Source organism: Zonotrichia albicollis, chromosome 10 (genome assembly GCF_047830755.1).
Source record: "Zonotrichia albicollis isolate bZonAlb1 chromosome 10, bZonAlb1.hap1, whole genome shotgun sequence".
Classification (NCBI taxonomy): Eukaryota; Metazoa; Chordata; class Aves; order Passeriformes; family Passerellidae; genus Zonotrichia; species Zonotrichia albicollis.
The window spans coordinates 23009937-23018808 of NC_133828.1; positions in this window are offsets into that span (position 1 = coordinate 23009937).

The following is an 8872-nucleotide window of genomic DNA, read 5'->3' on the forward strand; positions in this document are numbered from 1 at the left end:
TTCAAATACTGGCTTTAATTATCCCAGAAAATATTTGCTTTTGATTTTCTTGTAGATACTTAGAAAACTGAATCTATAAAGGAACAAAAACCCAGAAAACTTTATTTTCCCATTCATTTAAGGGTTTTCAGTTCAAAATTGGAGGTAAAGGAAGAGGGTTTTATCCAAGCAAGTTTTTAACCAGAAAGCTGCTATAAATTATGAGAGGATTGCTAAAGGTCAGCATGCTATAACCAAATTCCAGCTAGTTAAATTACTGCTATACTGCGCTTCCAAGAAAATCTGTATTCAACATCTGTTTTCTTTACAGGAGATCATTAGGAACAGGCAGCCAGAGTCATAGTCTCATTCTGCACTTACCTCAGGTTTTGAAAGGACAGATCTATCCCTCTCTAGACACAAGACAAGATTAAAACCTGGCCTTGTTGGACTTGATCACTACTGTGATGTTTTAGAGTTGCTTTGGAGGCAGACATTACCCAAAAATCAGTATTAATGAGGAAAACAGGAAGGGGAGCTGGAGACCAGCCAGCTCTGCTTCTCATCATTTACACTTGCTGCTGCTCAGACTAATTTTTTATCAAGTCAGAGCAGATTTGTCTTTATGACATAGCTGATGAAAAACTTCCTGAAAAAAAATAAATCTGTGGCTGATAGTCAAATTAGGAGTCAGTGTGGATCCCAACATCCTGCTGTTTCTGAAGAGGTCAGTACTCCAAAAAAACCCAAACCCGAACACATGCACATCTCAAAGAGCTCAGCAATTACTTAAAATTATGGAAAGCAACTGTTACTGCCTAGGATGTGCTGAAACAATTGTTTCCCAACACTCTCAGTTTGTTTTTCCAAGACCAGCGCATGAAGGATGGAGACATCTGGATATTTCAAGGTCAGTATGGTTATGGATACAAATTCAACAGCAAAACGACCTTCTGCTCTGCAAAAGGACAGGCCTCTCTGGGCACAACCTGAAGCAACCAGGCCAGAAGCATTGCACATTTCTCCCACTCCTGTTGTTTCTATTCTCTTCCCATCCCTTCCAAATTATCACATTTCTTGTTTCCTTTATTCTTTCTACATGAGCATCATGTTGCTACAATGAAAATGACAGTTAAATCTGGATCTAGTATAAGGAGAAGTTTATCTTACCACAGGATCTTTTTCATTGCTTGTTTTGTCTTTGAATTATTTATGACCTTTAAAAAATGTTCATTCTTCAGTTGACTCATATGCAGCATATTTACTTACCCTCTAAATGGCTGTGAAGCTTATTATACCTAAGAATGTTTTTGTAGTAAGTTTTGAGCTGTGCAAGACTATTGAAATTTTGAGCCCACATTTCAGTTCCTCAAGTGTTTTCAAGAAGAAATGCTAAGGAATAGTTTAGGTAGAATAGAGAGTGAACAGGTGGACTATTCAAATTTGGTAGGGCTTCATTAGAGATGAGGGAGAAGATATAGAGTAAAACTCAGAAAAGAGCAGGGAAGAAGAAAAATTCATTATACAGTGCTTTAAAGACCAGTGATATGAAGGGATAGCCACAGCTGCACATGCCCACCAGGATGGGGCTTGGTTTATTTTTCAGGATTATCTGAAATGAGCAGACCAAAGAATCTCCTGCTGCTCAGCTGTAGCACAGCTACAACTGCCCTATTTCATGAGGCAGCTGCTGAATTAGAGATGGATCTACCCAAGGGTGGCCATGGTTTCCACACACTGCACTGGATATAAAGCAGCCTCCCTAGCAGCCCCAAAATTAATTTTCAATTTGCATTGTTTTGTACAATTTTCTTTGCTTTCTTTCTCCCTACAATGGAAAAGAGGGTTAAACAACCCCCTCCTTCATAAAACTAACGTTTTTAATAAGCTAAATGTGAAAAGGGAAGGGGAGGAAGGGAAAGGAAAGGGAAAGGGAAAGGGAAAGGGAAAGGGAAAGGGAAAGGGAAAGGGAAAGGGAAAGGGAAAGGGAAAGGGAAAGGGAAAGGGAAACCCACCAACCAAAACCAAAAACCACACCCCCTTTCTCTGCTTCTTCCAGTCAAAGAGACAGGTGAGATGTTACCTGGATTTAAATAGAAGTACCACTGTGGTTTCCCCCCATAGCTCATCGTTATCTAAATGCTGAGGTAGTCTGCAGTCACACATCCCAAAAGCAGCATTAAGGCAAGTGCAGTACATTATCTTTGGAGTTTAAAAGGTGTGTCCAAGGCAGGGAGGCACAGCAGTGCACGCAGACAGGGACTTTCAGAGGCAAACAAGCATGAGGGCCTTGGGGATAGGACAGTCACTCCTCACATCTCCTGGCAGGTTCCCTGTTCAAATCCTGGCCAGCAGTGACTGACATTGCACTGACCACGCAGGCTCTTTCTGAAGGGGTGTTGATGCCTTTACCTGGTTTGTGGTGTCAGTACAAAGCTGTGATGAGCAGAAACCTTGACCCATCCTTCAGCCCTGGAGAGGCAGAGCTGGAGCAGCTGGGAAGGCAGGATGCAGAAGCACACTGTCAGAGCTGCTGCTTGGGAAAAAGGAAAGTGCAATGCCACTGGAAGGACCTCACTTCTTTCATGTTACAGCAGAGAAGTTTGAATTCCTGACCTTTGAGGAGACATCCATCAGGAGACTTTTTATTTTCACACAGATGAAACAATCACAAGGAATAACCTTTTCTTTTATCCCTCAAGAAAGTTTCAAGCTTAGTTAGCAACAGTTATTCCTATGGCAACAGACAGATATAAACACAGGATTATAATGTTCAACAAAGGATCAAGGAAAGGAAGAAATAGGACTTGAAGAGGGAAATGTCTGGAAGACCTGAAAAAGAAGGTAGAAAGTTACTAATTTTGTTAAGATGAATATTTCTTCTTGCTCTCAACAGGTCTCTTTTTGGTAGAAAATTTGAATTAAAAAAGGGAAAATGGCACAGGTCTGCACACTGCTTTTTGCTGCAGGCATAAAGGAGTTCAGTAGCAGCAGTCACTGATACTTGGGACAGAGCATGACAGAGTGCCTTGCTTGGAGGGCACTTCTGCTCGCAAAATTGACTTTATGCTAGAAAGAACATACTTTTATTCAGTGACTTCTGCAATAGAGATGGAATCTAAAGCACACACACACGGAAATTTAGAATTCTCACATACACTTCTGCACACTAAATGTAGATCAGCAGGTAACTCTAGTGTTGTCAATCCAAAACTGGTGTTTGAGGAAAAGCACAGATGATACCTTCTAGAGTTTACTTTGCTGTGAGCAAAGCCACCATTCCCTTTTACCTGTTCAGCCATTTGCACCACTCCCAAATGTGACCACTAATAACACAACAGCAGCAATTCTCTGGCTGCTTGTCCCAGCCTACAGAACTGCAAAAAGCATCACCCAGTGCTGTATGAAAAGCAGGTATTCCTCTCTTGTTTGTCCTTCCTTTCTCATCAGCAGGGTCAGCTAGACCTCTTGGCAGGGGCAGCCAAGGGAGCAGCTGCCCCAAAGGTGCCCAGGGGCCCATTGCAGCATCACAGCCTGCCTGGGGAGCTCACCAGGGGCTCTTTGGGGAGAGCTGAGCCCCAGCTGCAGAGCCTGTGTGGCAGCCTGGGCCAAACACGCAGGGCCAGGGCTCAGCTGCTATTTGGGCAAATTAATTTTGTGCAGGTACACCCAAACCAGTCCAAGCTGCAGTCACTTCTTTGGATCGCTCTGCAGCAGACATTTCACAGGAACATCTGTCTCCTTGGGGCCCAGCAGAAGAAAGAAATGTTCCTTTGGTGTTTTGGGCTTTTTAATCACCACTCTCATTTATCCTAGGCACACAGTTCTGCATGAGGCAGGGAAAGAAGGCAGGGAAAGCCCAGCCTGCCCAGCCTGGCAGTGGATCTGAGGCACAGCCTGATAGCAGAGGGGATGGGTACCTGGTGAGCAAAACATGAGCTAGGCCATAAAGAAAACTTTGAGCACTCATAGCTAATCCAGGGCATGCCAAGAGAGTGAAGGTCATTCCTCCTGAGACATAAGCAATGAGGTCAGAAAACCTTTTCATTTGTAGAGCTAGGAGGGAAGAGATGTCCAGCCCACTAAGAACAATGCAGGAACATCTGCTGCAGGCAGAGGGCTGACCAGCCACTGGACAGTTTGTCAGAAAGCCAATAACAATGATAGAGATGAAATAATTGAATAATGCTGCCTAGAATCAAAGTGGAAAAACCATTAAGCCTCTTCTGAAGCTTGAAGTAACGATTTCTTCTCAAAGCCAAGGAGGATTGAAAGGAGCACATAGTGCAGACAGGCCTGAAGGCAGGAAGGTCTCTGCATCCTTCAGCACCTTTTCCAAGAGAGATGCTTGCCTCATTATTCACTGGTAATATCCCAGGACTTGGAGCACCTTTTTGCTTTCAAAAAGCCCCAGTGAAAGTTATAATTTTGCTATCCAGGCACAAGAAGTTGCCTTTTGAAAGTCAGGTGCAAAAGCCCTGCAATATCTTGCTCACAAGGCAGTGACAGCAAATAGCGCCAGGCAGAAGAGAATGACAGAGCCCAGAGCCATCACTAACTTAGCAACAACAATTCCCTGTGTGCCTGGAGTTACTCTCATCACTTCTAAAACTTTAGAAAAGAATCTATCTCTTTGCACAAGGATAATTCACCCAGAGACTGATTTACTGTACAACTGTCAATGGATCCACAATGCTCCCATGCTTTGCTTATTAAAACAATTCCAGCTGCTGTGAAGGACATAAGCAAGGATGACTGTTTCCAAATTGCTTTCCAAAGAAGTGGAAGCTGTCATAATGTTTAACCTTTCCTCTATTCTCCCACCGACACGCACCCTCCCCACCCCACCCCGCCACTGGTCCCACACCCCCGATATGAAGGCAGATAAGGAGGGCCCCCCCTCGCTGCTTCCTGATGGTGAGTCACAGCTCTGAGTCAGCCTTTGTGTTCCAGGGAACCTGGAAGGCTTTGAAACCTGCTGTTGATTTTGGCAAAGCTACCTCTTCTCACTTTGAGGGTGAAACGATTTACACACATCGGTTTTGGTCTGAAAATAGCTGCTGAGATGCAAACAGCAAGAGCGTGGCCAAATGTTTTCTTGTCCTTGCACTGCAGGAGCAGAACCCTCCCTGTCCTGGGTCACAGCTACACTGAAGTGAGCCACAAAATACCAGCTCAGACCCTGGTGATTTGAGGAGGATCCTCAAATCCTCCCTGCTGCGAGCACCCACAGCTCCTCTTTGGAGCATAGAGGATTCCACTGTCCATGACTTTGGACACAGCCACCTCTACAGTGACTGGGCACCTTTCAGAGATGGCCAGGAAAGGTGTTGGATCACCATCTGCTGCCCACAGTCAGGTGAGCTGAAGCCAAGCAGTGCCAATTCCAGTGCTGGCATTGGTAAGCCAGACTCCTTCCTCCTCTATGCTCCCAGCAGAGCCAGGCCACTCTTCAGCAGCTCATATGAACAGCCCTTGCTCCAGGAGGTGCAGACAGAAGTGTCTCTTCATAGACAAGAGTCTGCCCCAGCTCAGCTGAGACACTCCAGTAAAGAGGGAAATTCTGGCAAAGACATCTCTCAAGAATCCCTGTGTGTCTCTGCCCAGCCCTTCTCTGTCTCCACAGATCAGCACTTTGTAGTTATATTTCTCTTGTTCTTGGCAGAGAAAAGCTGCCATATTTTTGTTAACATGTTTGAACATTGCATCAGCTGCTCATCTCAAACATTCCTCCATTTCTGTGCCTACTTCTGTATCTGTTTTACAAAGCCTTTAATTAAATTAATTACACTTTATCATACATATTTTAATTTCCTTTTGCAATCCTATTTCAGACATCTTTTGATCTCTCATTGTAATTCCAAACTACATTCCTTCCCTTCATGTTTGGTAAACACCTTGTCTTGGGCCAGATTTATTAGCATTTAAATTATTTTCTCACTCCAGGACTTCTCTGCTATCCCTTCTTCCCACAGTATGGCAAGTCAGGCCATTTCTAGGTAAAACCCTAAATTCACTGGAAAGTCTTAAAGCATTAGTATGACTGCATAAAGAAAACAGAAAAAAATTATCTGTAAAAACTAAAATAAGTTGTTGCACTTCCTTTCAGAGTATAGCTATTGCTAAAGAATTTTTTTCAAGGAAATTAGATTTAATATTCTTTAATAGGGGTTTTGCATGATAAGGCAAAGAATCTTGAAACATGCCAAAGCACATGAATACAGTTAAAATATCAGTTATCACAGCAGTTCGCTTCAATGAATGTTAAGAAAGGGTAATCCTTATGTGCTAAAACATAGGACAGGTTTTAACCTTAATTTTTAATTTGAGTACGAAAAACAGCCACAGTATTCTACTCCCTACACACCTCTGTGAAATAGTTTCTTTAAAAATAATCTACCACAAAACATAGCACTACAAAGCACTTTTAACTGATTTTTAAATTCTACATGTATTTATTCAAAAAATTGACTACTTTTAAAAAATGACTTCACACTTTAAAAACCAAAGTGAAATATTTCAGCTAACCAGACATCCTTTCCTCTTCCACGAGTCTGGTCCACCAAGCTAAGCAAAAAAAAACCCAACCAACCAAAAAAAAAAAAGCCACCAAAAAACTCAAAACCAAACAAAAACCCCAAAACAAAACCACAAAACAAATGAAAAACCAAAACAGTTTGCTGAGCTCTGCACATAACTCCAACAAGTTATCAGACATCAGATTCTAAAAATTCAGGTACATGTTTCTTAGTTGGGACATTCAGATGAAAGTACATTTGCAATAATTTTAAGCTTTATTTTCATTGGGTAAAGGACATATTTCACCATGATGAATAAAAAAAGGGTGTTGAAATTCCAGCTCTTCTATAAGACTGCAGAGAAAGTCCTTGGTTTTCACATCAGGTGAATTCAGGGCTACATGAGGGATAAGGGTCAGACCTACTGATGGCAGGCTAAAATCTTCACATGCTTTTAATTATCTCTGTATTTATTAAAGCAAGTCTACATGCAGTATCCTCCTCATGGGGTGTAGAAGTAACAGCAGTTCATACCTTTACCTGACCAGGAGCAGCTCCATTAAACCACTTCACTGCCTCTACTGACAAATTCACTTAGAACTCAAGTTGATATTTTAGGTGAATTAATTTCCAAACCAAAGACAGGTCACTTATGTTCACATTAATGAAAATTGGGTCCCATTGGGCATTGTATAAGCTACATTAAAACACACATTGTACTACTGTCTTTCCCAGGCAGACAAGTTCTTTTCTTGTTAAAGTTTTTATCTTGCTAACTTGCTTCTTATCCAAGAGGACAATATTTTAGCATGAACCTCACCTACATTCCTTCAAAATGCACCTGCTTTCCTCAGTGCCAGTACTGTGTGAGTGCTGTGAGCATTGCACCACCCCTGATAGCAGCAGGTATCACAGACTGGTCCAGCTGAACCCCTCGAGGATAAACAAGCAGAGCAGGATCTGCTGTTACAGGTCTGGGCTCTTGCAATCACTCCCAAACTTGATTGCAAGCAGAAATCCTGTTCTTCTGCAGTGTTTCTCCAATTTATATCTCTAAAATCCCTCAAGTAATTCCCCATATGCTACACTGATGCAGGGCAGCAAACAGCACATCCTTTGAGAGCCTCATAGCCATTTGTAGGCTGAAATAGGATGGAAAAGCAACACGGGAGCAACCAGAAGAAACACATCACTTCCCACGACAAACAAGCTCTTTCCTGTTTGGCCTGCTGCATCCAATCCTATTTTCCTAATCCTCTATGCAGGTTGCAAAAGTGTTCTCGAGACCCAGCGTATCTGATTTCACACAGGCACCTGTAAATGTAGGGCACTGATACTGGGTATCTGTTCCACTTCAGCAGTTTCAGCTAACTCCAAAAAAATTCTTTGGAGTCTAACCTTTCATTATACAAACAGGACAAAAACAAACTTATCAGGATACTGGTGCTACTATTTATGAAAATGAACCACTGTGGACTAGTATATGGTCCAACATATCATCGTATAGATCCAGATTTCATCTGAAAACAATGACATGCTTTTAAATTACTGGGCTCTTAAAGTCTAACTACAATGATTCTGATATTAACTTTTGATACAGAAAGTGGAGAAACAAATGGAATATATATACAAAATAATTTGAAGATTATTCAAGAATAGGAGAAAGAACCAAAAATAGTGAATAAAAATTTACAGTGAAAGGGAAGAATGGCAAAAGTGGAGGCTGTCACAATAGGGAATTTCCCTAATGATAATGAATGCAAGAATGAGCTGGTAAGCAAGATCAACAAAAGTCAAGGTGACTTCTTGTGAGTTTGAGATTCTCACACTTCTGCCCAACCCAGGGACACCTCAGAGGTTTCAGGCTTTTGAGACCAAAACTCCTGTTGAGTATTGCACATAACTACAGAGCAAAAAGCTACCCCAAAACTGAATGTCTTCTCAGTTACCCCTGAGGAAACCTCATCCCTGTCCCTTAAAATACTGCACATTTTACCCAAGATATATCTAATGTGAAGTGCTTAGGTGGGAACACTTAAATCACTTGGCAAAGACAAGGAGAGTTCCCTACACTGCAGGCAGAGAGGAGAGGTGCTATTGCAAGAGGTTCCCTTATCCCAGAATATCTATGACCCTCTGACTGTTGCTTGGGATCCCTTCAGCACAGAGGGAAGCCAACTCATGGATAAGTAGAAAAGGTAATAAAATAAAGACAGATGTGGTTTTCCCAGCTCTCATTTCTCCCACAGGAAAAAACTCAAGTGGTATGGAAAGTGCCATAGTTTGTACTTCTAGCATTGTCTGAAGATGCTGTTGACTGCGTATTTCACAGGATTTTCATGTTAACAAGCTTCTCTTCCAAGCAGAAAAACCAC